At 36.3% G+C, this 11,574-nt stretch overlaps 1 pseudogene; it reads right to left on the bottom strand.

The window, feature by feature from the left end:
• Positions 1-597: 597 nt before the first annotated feature.
• LOC140598082 (large ribosomal subunit protein uL23 pseudogene) lies at positions 598-10,317 on the bottom strand (annotated as a pseudogene).
• Between the last annotated feature and the right edge of the window lie 1,257 nt (positions 10,318-11,574).

The following is an 11,574-nucleotide window of genomic DNA, read 5'->3' as shown; positions in this document are numbered from 1 at the left end:
GCATGTCAGAAATTGTGACTCTTCATAAAGTTGACCTGTGTTCTTATGGTGAATGCTGCCACATCTCAGGGGGCATGGCTTCACTCATTCCTGACAAATGGGTTAAGTCAGACCTTTCACTTTTTTATGGGCTACCAGTGATGCCTTACTGATGCCTTTAGTTTTTCAGGTCACTGTGTTGCTCATCCAGTCCAATCAGCCAACTCTGGCCGCACTACTGTGGTCCTTGATCCTAATCTGTATCATGCTTGCAGCTCTCTGAATCAGCTGTAGTCTGATGATCCACTCAACAAAGTTGATGGACTTGCAAGCTCTGCATCATCCACAAGTATCTGGTAAGTTTAAGCATTGAAAGAGCTTCTTCAAAAATTAACTTAGAAATATTTCTGACTGGGATGCCTGGGTGGCTCAGCGACTGAGAGCCTGCTTTCTGCTCAGGATGTGGTCTTGGGGTCCTGGGATGGAGTCTTATATTGAGCTCCCCTCAAGGAGTCCGCTTCTCCCCCTGCCTGTGTCTCTGCCTCTCTCTGTGTCTCTTATGAATGGATGAATAAAATCTTTTTTTTATGGTGAAAAAATTTATATTTAGATTTATAGCCGGCTGGACTCTGTTTAGATGATCCCAATTTTGTTGGCAACATCCAAAGCATCAGAGTCAGGAGCCAGTCGAACATATGCTTTCTTGTCTCCATCATGCCTGATCAAGGTGTTGACCTTGGCCACATCAATGTCATAGAGCTTCTTCACAGCCTGTTTGATCTGGTGCTTATTGGCCTTGACATCCACAATGAACACAAGTGTGTTGTTGTCTTCTATTTTCTTCATGGCTGACTCAGTAGTTAGGGGGAACTTGATGATGGCATAGTGATCAAGCTTGTTTCTCCTGGGGGCGCTCTTTCGAGGATATTTGGGCTGCCTTCGGAGACGCAGGATCTTGGGTCGTCGGAATGTAGGTGACATGGATCTTCTTTTTTTTGTGATTGTGAACGCCTTTCAGCACCACTTTCTTAGCTTTCAAAGCCTTTGCTTTGGCTTAGGCTTTGGGAGGGGCAGGGGCTTCCTTTTTCGCCTTCAGCGCCACCTTAGTGAAAGGTGGATGAATAAAATCTTAAAAAAATAAAAAGAAATATTTCTGACTCAACTTTCCTTACCTCTTCCTTACAAAAATAGCTTAGTCACTGAATGTGGTAATCTTCAGAAAGGTATCATCTTCCTAGGTCACTTCCTAGGTAATAGAATGAAAAGGATGAGGACAGAGATCGATTCTGAAAATTTGATATTTTGTCCTAACCATTCCTGGGCATAATTCTTCTTTATTTTCACTGATAGAAATATTATACAAGCCTATTTGGTACACTTTCTGCATATCATCCTGGCCAAAAGAAGGTATAGATATTTCAAACGCTTTTGGTTCAGATTCTGCTACATGACATAGGCCGAATGGAGTTGGTCGTAGCTTCTGTCAGGCAAAATAATCCGAGTAGTGAGCAGAGTGGGAACTCAAGAGAAATATCACTAGAAGCCAAGAAAACATAGAAATGAGAAATGTATGTTGTTGGCAATTCTCCACTGGTGTCCATTTTTCTACATGTCTTGCAAGCTGAGAGGTGGCTGTCCTTTGCTCTGGACTATCTTTTCAAGGTTGTTTGTACATGCACATATATTTAAATTCTGTTTGATAACCTCAAAATCTGGGATATAGCTGAGTCTGATCTGGATGATGCATTGAGTTCTGATAGTATATTTTTTTTCTTTCTTTTTCATGTGCCATGTATTTTTTTTTAATCCAAAACTAGACATAACACACAGGACAGTAGAGGCTAAGATAAGTCGTAGTTATGTCTGCAGATGAGCATGCCTCTTCTGCTTCGTCTTTATTGTGGGCAGACTGAGTCCATCTAGTTAGGAAATGAGCTAGATTTTATTTTGTTGTTGTTGTTGTTCCTATTATTAGCTTCAGCCTACTATAGGTATCAAATCCTTTTGGATTCCTTGTATTTGGATTGGAGGTCGAGTTGCCAGAACATTTTACTCAATGTTTCTGTTCTATGATCAACATTAGACTGTCTCATATGGCGTGTATCTCAGAGAGAGCTCCAAGTTCTTCCAACTCCTCTAGCAGTAGACTACATTTACTTGTTCTTCATGCTTGCTAGCCTAGTGGGGGTTTTCAGAGGGTTTTCTTGGCTGTTCTGATTCAGAGTTTGTCTTAGTCAAGCCCTGTGTTTTTATATCCCTGTGAAGAGGCCTTCTCAGTGATTCTGTTCTACCTCCCCATGGCAGCCAAACTCTGTCCTGTATCTTTAATAGGTCTTGGGTGGAAGAAAGTATTCTTTTTTTTAAATTTATTTTTTATTTATTCATGACAGACAGAGAGAGAGAGAGAGAGAGAGAGAGAGAGAGAGGCAGAGGGAGAAGCAGGCTCCATGCCGGGAACCCGACGCGGGACTCGATCCTGGGACTCCAGGATCACACCCTGGGCCAAAGGCAGGTGCAAAACCGCTGAGCCACCCAGGGATCCCCGGAAGAAAGTTTCCTATGGCTACTCTCCCATTGGTGAGACCATCTCTAATGGTCTGGACCCAAATTCATTTCCTGCCTTTCCACCAGTGTAGAGGGCTCTTTCCTGTCCTCTTCTCCTGGTCTCAATGCTTTTTAACCTGTGCAGACCCAAAGAGGGTTTGTTGCCCTTCCCTTGATGGCACAAAACCTTGCTTCATAGGGGAAATAGAAGAAAATGATCCAGTCTTGGGGTCATGCCTCTCCTGCACAGACTCTGTTCCCCTTTCCAAGGCTTTCACCACCAATGGAAGCTGTCTCGGTTACCCGCTAGCTCCCATCCTTTCTTGTGAATATATGGCTAGGTCTATGGAGAAGGGTCTGTGGCTGGTTGCCAACTCTCCTTCTGTCTACAGTTCCAAGGAATTCTATACTTTCATGGTAGCTCATACTCCGACATTAACAATTGATCAAATATTTTACATGAAATTATTACCTCCTTTTATGATGGTCCCATTTTCCTCCTATGCTATTTATTTACCCCAGACAAGCCAATCCCCATGCCCCATCTCCTTGAAGGAGCCTGTCGTTTATTAGATTTGACTAGTTGGTTGTCCTGCATCTTCAACTCTCTGATGGGTCTATAAAACTTATAATTTTATAGATTGTTTAGCTTTTTCTTGTTGTGAGGGTGGCAGGAATGTTCTTTCTAGCTTTCTACATCCCATGCAGAAGTAAGAACTTAAATGGATTTTTGGTAATATCTTAATTCTTCTGGCCTTATGAACCTATGGATCTTTATTTAAAGACTAATTTTACCCTTTTGTCATCTGACTCAGTGCTGTCACAGAGAGAATTTATTATCAATCAAGGTCCTATGCTATATTTTATTTCCTCCTAAGTTTTAAATGAATTGTGGTATTTCACTACAGAAAAAAAGACACCTAAGACAATTGTGGTTTATAGTTTCTAAAAATAAAACAACTTCTGAACTTCACAAAATTAATAAATAAAAGATTCATTACTTATGCTTCAACAGGGTTCTACTTATGGCATGGTTGATAGAGCACTATACTTATGTCACTGCTCTCTCATTTATTATGTGATGATCTTATAAACTTGGGCAAGTTATTTTTCTGAGCTTACATTTATTTATTTGTAAAAAGGGCAAAGTATAATTTGCTTCTTTTGCACATTGGGTGTCTAAGAGATGTCAATGATATAAGTATGCAGAAGTGCTAATCTCAGGAGAAGTGCACAGTATCATTTTTTACCAGACATACATTAAGAATAGTTTTAAAATTGCAAAGGACATGGATGGAGCTAAAGAGTATAATGCTAAGTGAAATAAGTCAGAGAAGGATAAATACCATACAATTTCACTCACATGTGGAATTTAAGAAACAAAATAAATGAGCAAAGGGGGAAAAAAGAGAGAGAGAAAGATATATAAGCAAAGACAGACTCTTCACCATATGTCCGTAACCATCTCAACTGATAGTTACCAAGAGTAGGGGAGTGATGGATGGGTGAAATAGGTGACAGGGATTAGACAATGCACTTGTCCTGATGAGCACTGGATGACTAGGATTAAAATAAAAACATATATATATATATATATATTTTTAAAAAAGAATAATTCCCCCAGAATATGATCTTAGAAGAATCTCTTAGCATTTCTCCATCTCAATTTTTTTATCCGTAAACATGATTTCTGTAACATATCTTTTACAGCAAATCTCACAAATCAAAATGATAAGAATCAAAGACATAGTATCTGTAAAAGGGTTTTGTGCACTATAACAAGGTTTAAATGAAAAGTGTTCTTGCAATAATTCAAATGTAAGATTCTCTTTTAAAAACTGTTTACCAATTATGGTGGAAATATTAAACCTCTAGAATTTATTTGAAATAACGTTAGATTTGTAAAAATAATTGTGTTTGCTACTTTCTTACAAACTAGAAAGATAAATGGAATCATATTTAGTTTTCATATCAAATAAAATCATATAAGATACAAGATCATTTTCTAGGTGAAAATAATTCACAGAAAATATATAATTATTGTTTAGATGTATATTTTGTCTTCCTCTACCAAATAAATACATAAAAACTGCATATTATTGATATATTTGACAAGACAAAATAACAAAAAACAACTGTTAATTAACTTAGCAACACAACAGCAAATACCTAGTTCGACTAAATGCAATAAATATGACACTACCAAAAGATCATCAAAGGGATTAACTAGAAATAGTAGGCACAAGGTTAAGTTTGCTGGATTTAGCAAATAAAAGGACATAAAATTGTCTTAAATTTAAATTTCAAGTAAATAACAAACATGTTTTTTTTTTAAAGATTTATTTACCCATTTGAGAGAAAAAGAGAGGGAGAGAGTGCATGTGAGCAGCGTGAGGGGCAGAGGGAGAAGGAGAGAAAGAACGCAAACAGATGCCATTCTGAGTCTGGAGCCTGCTGCTGAGCTCAATCCCAGAACCCTAAGATCATGACATGAGATGAAGGAAATCAAGAGTCAGTTGTTCAACTGACTGAGCCACCCAGGCACTCCCAAAATACTGGTTTTAATATAAGTATGCCTCCAAATATTGCATGGGACATGCTTGTACTAAAAAAATCATTTGTGGTTTATCCAAAATTTCAGTTTAATATAGAATCTTGTACTTTATCTGGCAACTCTACATTCAATTAATGTTTTCTTTTTCCTATAGTCATTTGAATTGTCCTCAGTTCTAATTTTAAAAAACCTTAGATGGCTCCTCATTCTTTATTTCATGCAAAAGAAATAGGAGAAATCTAAGTGAATCTCCTTAGGCAGCTGGTGAAATCCATAACCACCACGGCCCTATTAAGTATGCCTACCTTTCTGGGATGCCTTAAAACTGAAGCCAAGTTGAGGTGATGGGATCAATGGGTGGTTATAAGTTCATAAAAATTTTAATCTAGAGTAACATTCCCCATGAGGCTCTTCAAGCCTTATAACTATCTACTGCTCCTAGTAGAAATAGAATTTCTCTTTCCAAATTTATTGCTGCTTAAGCCCACACTTTAAAGGGGCTGCCCAATGCCTGACATTTCTCTATAGTCAATAACACAAAGGATCAAGGTCATAAGCACATGTTTCTTTTATTCCATAGTGAATCTCTAATTCAGTGGCTCTCAAATTTAGCTATATCTGAATCACCCAGAGGGCTTGAAAAACAGATTGCTGGGCCACATCCCTAGAATTTCTGATTCAGTAGGTCTGAGGAAAGACCCAAAGCTCTCTGATGATACTGATATTGCTGGTCTGGGGACATTCTGAGAATAACTGCTCTAAATTAGAATTCTTAAAAGGAAGAATATTATAGTTGATTAACTGGAGTATGCTATTCATTTGGCACCTCTAAAAATCTGTAGTAAAGAAGTGTTACAGAGATAAATTATATTCATAATATTGACCACATGGTATTTCAGTCTTTAAATGCTTTCTGAATCATTAAAGAGAGATTGTACTACATGAAATCTACAGCTTAGTTTTTTTTGTTCTAATTTTTTGAAAATTGATTGATAATGCATGTTGGTGTGCATATGGTATCTCTCACGTCTAAACGTGCCAAAGAATAGAGACATGCTATATGCTATATTTTAAAATTAATTTTAAGTACATATTCTCAGAACCCTTAAAATTATATTTAAATGTGGTCCATTAGCATTTCTAAAAATATACAAGAATAAGAAACAAAATCTTCCTGAATACCCAGATTCTTTGTACTTATGGAAGCATTGCAGGGAGGGAAAGTAGGGCGAGGTACAACATTCATTGAGTAAAATTATAAGCAATTCAGTTTTTGTTATTTCTCTAAATAACATACTTCCTCCAAGGCATTGAAGATATTTTAATAACTTTAACTTCACTGTCTCTCTGAAGTGGCTAATCAGCAAGCACTTCCAAGTGTAATTTAATGAAATGCAAAAAAGTAGTTAAAGAATTTATTAAGCTTAGTAGTTTAAAGTCTTCCCAAAGCCCCATGTTGGACCAGCTGGCTCAAAAGTAAGGCTAGCACATAAATTTTATCACATATATATCTGTTTTTTGAAATTAGAATATAAAAATACCAGAACTCAAAAAATTTTAGTCGCTGAGTGTCACTTGCAACTCCAACTGATAGAATGGATGGCAGCAGGGAATTAAGCGTAGAGATTATTTTTAAAGAGCATGACAAAATGAGATCCCCTGTGAGCGCTTAGAGTTTGCACTGTCTCTTGAGACGCTGTTACTATACTCCTCAGCACATTATCCAATGATACACTGATTGATGTATAGGAAATTACATCAAGAAGGCTAGCATGTTTTGGAAAAAGCCTGCAGATAAAAATCAGTCCTCCAATCTCAAATCAAAATGAAGAAATAAAAATAAAGAGTAATACCCAAACTTCTAAATAAGACTTTGAACTCTGTGGAATCCTAAGCAAATTCATCCCCATCCTTTATTAAGTATGCTTGATATTACATAAAGTGATAGCAGGTATTTTAAAATTTGCTATTAATACTTGATAATAAATAATTAAGTTTCTTTATTTTTATTTTTTAGAAATTTTCTTTTTTTTCCACCCTTTTTGTATATATTTTTTTTTATTGGAGTTTGATTTGCCAACATATAGTATAACACCCAGTGCTCATCCTGTCATGAGAGACACACAGAGAGAGGCAGGGACATAGGCAGAAGGAAAAGCATGATCCCAAAGTGACTTGATCCTAGGACCCCAGGATCACGAACTGAGCCAAAGGCAGATGCTCAACCACTGAGCCACCCAGGGGTCCCTTTAATTAAGCTTCTACTATTCTTATTCTAGGTCTAATTCTAGGCAGTTGACATATCTAACCTCACTTTATTCTTATGAAAAAACTTACGGAAAAAGTACTGTTATTATGCCCAGTTTACAGATGAAAAAAACAGAGACAGTGAAGTTATCATTTGCCCATTTACCCCCAGCTTGTAAGGGGTCTTGACTAGCAGTATGACTATAAGTCCCTCTTGAAGATTTTAGCTATTGAGCTTGTTCAGAAATAGTATTTAACATAATCATTATGCTATCCATATGAATACATATAGTAATCTCCATTTGATAGACAAGGAGGTGGGTTTTGAAGTTATTATATAATCTTGCTGTTCCCTGGGATTCAAACAGATTTGGATCTAACTTCAGTGTTGCAGTTTGACTCAGCAAATTAATTATTTTTCCAGTTTCAGGACCCTTACCATAACATACTGATTAAATGTATGTACTTATTAGGGCAGTGTTGAGCATGAGAAATACTGTATATTTAAGTAACTGATTTCAGTCAGTAACATTTAAATAGTTCTCAATAGTTAGTAATATAAATGTATCAAGTTCCTCTATAATAATTTATCTAAATTGGAAGATGTGATTTGGATATCTAATGCTCATAAGTATTTCTGCTATACCATTTAGGTCTGAAACATACACTTTTGATAAATCCAAATAATGGATTTATCAAAAAATAACCTCACTGTGATTAATACATGTAGACATTGGGTAGGGGGGAAGCAGATGCCTATTTTGTATGCTCAAATTAAGACTGTTGCAAGCAGCCTGGCCAAATTGTTTTAAAGGATATTGCCGTGTAACTTTAATACATATGGCTTTAGGCAATAATTAAAAGATCAATTTCACAGTTGGCAATTAGGAGGCAAAGAGTACATGGTTAATTTCTGCAAATATTTGGTATACTCTTGAGTCTAGAAAGCCAGAGTTGCAAACAAGCTATTCTGTAAACATTACTTTTTTAATTTAAATAAATCAAGGCAAAGTTTTTAAGTGTGTGTAATGTAGAGACACTGCTGGTCATATATCTGAATATATAACCATCCTTGTCCAGCCCTTATAAATGCCTGTTAATTTTGTAATCATTTTAAGAAGTGCAGAACAACTATAGCATATTCCTTCAATAGCCACAGTTCATCTACACCCCCCTCGCCAATTGGTTAATTCAACTCCATCTTAAAGGTTAACCAAAGAGACACCCAAGAAACATCTATTTGTAGTTCATTTCTTCTCTTAGGATGTCAAAACAGTGACAAGAGCAAGCCCTCAGAGCCCCTTCTACTCTCAATCACTACCACTTCCAAAGGCCCCACCTAAATTAGAGATTTTTTTTCTTTTTATTATTAGTGTGTAGTTTTAGTGAGAAAAAAGAGCTGACAGTTGAGCTTGCTTTCAACATTGTTCTAGAATAATTTGTATTTCGAGGACAAATCATATCTGCACATATGGTTGTCTACCTCATAGAAATTCTATGTTGGGATTTGGTGCTGTGGTCTTGGAGTAATATTAACTTGTAAGAATTGTCTTTGGTGTATGTATTTTCTTTGGTGAATTTATTTCCCTTTGTGGGGCAATGATGATGACTTTAAGGGTACTGAAGTATTCCAACTGTTTTGGGACAAATACCATCTAAATGTCAATCTGTTGAGGTCTTGCTAAAAGCTGTACCAAAAAAAAAAAAGAATATCAGGAATTTGTCTTGGATTGCATCCAAAAAGGGGTAGGCTACCTTAGACATAAGGGTATGTTATTGTCACATAATCACATATGTTATAGAGTAAGGGCAAAACTATTACACGACATTCAATATTATTATGTTGGGAACAACAGAAATAGAAGCTTCTCACGGGGATGATAGCTATTTTGTCATTAACTCTCACTTCGTTACCTTAGGTGTTCATATTAAGCAATTAAAAGTCCTTATTTTGTGTTCCTGACATGAGGGTGCCTTGGAACCAAAAGGCAATGTAACCTAATACACAAAGTCTGAACAAAAATAAGCACACTTTTCTTGAGATATAGATCATAAATATTTATTTCCCTTTTTAAAAGAATAACAGTTAAATTACTAAAAATTTACAAATATTAAATGTTAATTTTATACTGACACTCTCAAAATTTTATTTATATTCCATTACCTCTGTGTGTGTTGTGATCACCCAGTTTGACCAATATACTTCTTTTAATCTATCTTGTATTTTATCTTATAGTCAAGGGTTCAGTACTTTCACAGGTTTTTTGTTGTTGTTGTTGTTTTACATTTAAGAAACAATTATTTTACATATTTAAATTTAGAGAATTATTCTAGTAATTGTTTGTTACAAACTTGAAGTAATTATTACTGGATTGTACCTTCATATTTTCCTTGAATGTAGAAACTAACCCTGGTCTTCATGCTTATCTCATTACATGCAAGTTAGTCAAAATGAGGTGCCATGGATGGAATAAGAAAGAATTCATGAGTCCCAAGTGACTGACATTTAGTTAAGCATCTTTAAAAATTTTTTTCTTCAAATTTCTTTCTTAATATATAAAATAAGTTGCTTTCTCTCATAGTGGGCTTGGTGGAAGAAATAAGTTCACATCCTAGGCATGGCCAAATAAACATGTCACCTTGCTGAAATTTAAAGGCTGCCACCTATGGGTTGGCAGAAAGTATTTAGACTCTTCAGAAGTAGGGATCTTGACCTTTCCTTGTTAGAGGGCCTGCAAGGTCAATGGCACCAAACCCATCAGTCAAGGGAAGTTGGAATACCTGTAATACCATAGACTTGCTCTCTCCAATGAAATGTGAACAGAAGTGAAGTATGTCTCCCCCAGGTACAAGCTTCAAGAGCCAGTGGGTGATGTTCCCTTCCACTTACCACGACGATTGTGGCAGTCTGTGTTGAGAAGGACCATCTGCAGTCTAGGGTCCCTTGAATGACTATCCTGAACATAGCCTTCCTGCTGAACTGCTCTGCTCATGTAGCCCAACTGGAAAATCTATTCTTTTAGAACACTGAGTTTTTGAAGTCATTTGTTACTATGGCAGCATAATTAGCCTATTCTAATGGATGCACAAGCCACCCTCTATTAGGAAGAGTTGACTTAGATCTTAATTGATTTTCCAGGCACCTCTGAAGCTCAATGTACATCACAAAGTTTGGGGGTTTGGGGGGAAACTTGGCCCTGGAGAAACTATATAGTTGGTGATGACCTGACCAACTGAAACTGATAGGGAGTAATTTCCCACTTAAATAATTTCATTTCAAAACAACATAATTTTTAGTAATGTCCTAAATATAGTTTCGCAATTCAGCAACTTCTACAAATTACTGGTGAGAGAATTCTTTAGAAAATGAATTCTGAATATTCCTATGTGTCCTACACAGAAAAAGTTTACTTAATAAAATTTATATAAGGATTTTAAGAAGAGATTTACATTGGTTTCACATAGGAAGCACAAAAAAAGTTGGTTAACTGTCTTATTTCTGTGGTTTTCAAGACTGAGGAGCAAAGGTTGCAGTTAAGAATATTAAGTTAAGAATATTAAGATCATATAACCAGAGTGATGCTTTGATTCAGAAAAGAAAGAAAAGATGTTTTCTAGTGTTTTGGCACAGTTTAGTCCATTCACTGAGACTATGAAACACAGTGCACTCCCTCAATCTCAATTTCTTCTTCTATGAAAGGGGTAATGGTACTCACTATAAGAAGGCTATAAGAGTTCATTGCCATTATTATTGTTGTTGGCTGGGAGGCAGGTATAAGGGAATATATATCATTCACAGCTTTAATATATGGGAGTTCAATGCTTAGTGATTTAGATATTTTTCCTCCTATCTTTCTGTCAAATACTATCCACTGAAGTTTTGAATTTTTAGCTTACATGGTTGTTAAAAATTGTAGTTGAAGATAAACAATTCTATATAATCCAAATCCAATTCCTAGTATCTGATGAAATAGTGTGTTTGGGGAAGCTGTGTCTGTGGATGATGCTTTAAAAAAGCATTTGGGCCTGAACCCCAATAACTTAACCCAGATTTCCTTTGGGCATAAGTCAAGTGGAGATTTATCCTTCCATCAGGTAGCTCCCTTATCTTCCTCTCTCTTCTTTCCTGACCATCTGACATTCCAGATTTATATTTCTTCCTGAAGAAACAGGGGAATGGTTTACTGTGCCTGCTTTCTCACTAAGGCTGGGAGCAATTGTGAAAAGAGGAGATCTTCCTGCCAAGTTGT

Source organism: Vulpes vulpes, chromosome 3 (assembly GCF_048418805.1).
Source record: "Vulpes vulpes isolate BD-2025 chromosome 3, VulVul3, whole genome shotgun sequence".
NCBI lineage: Eukaryota > Metazoa > Chordata > Mammalia > Carnivora > Canidae > Vulpes > Vulpes vulpes.
Note: the sequence above shows the minus strand (reverse complement) of the source record. Positions and strands in the feature narration are given on the sequence as shown.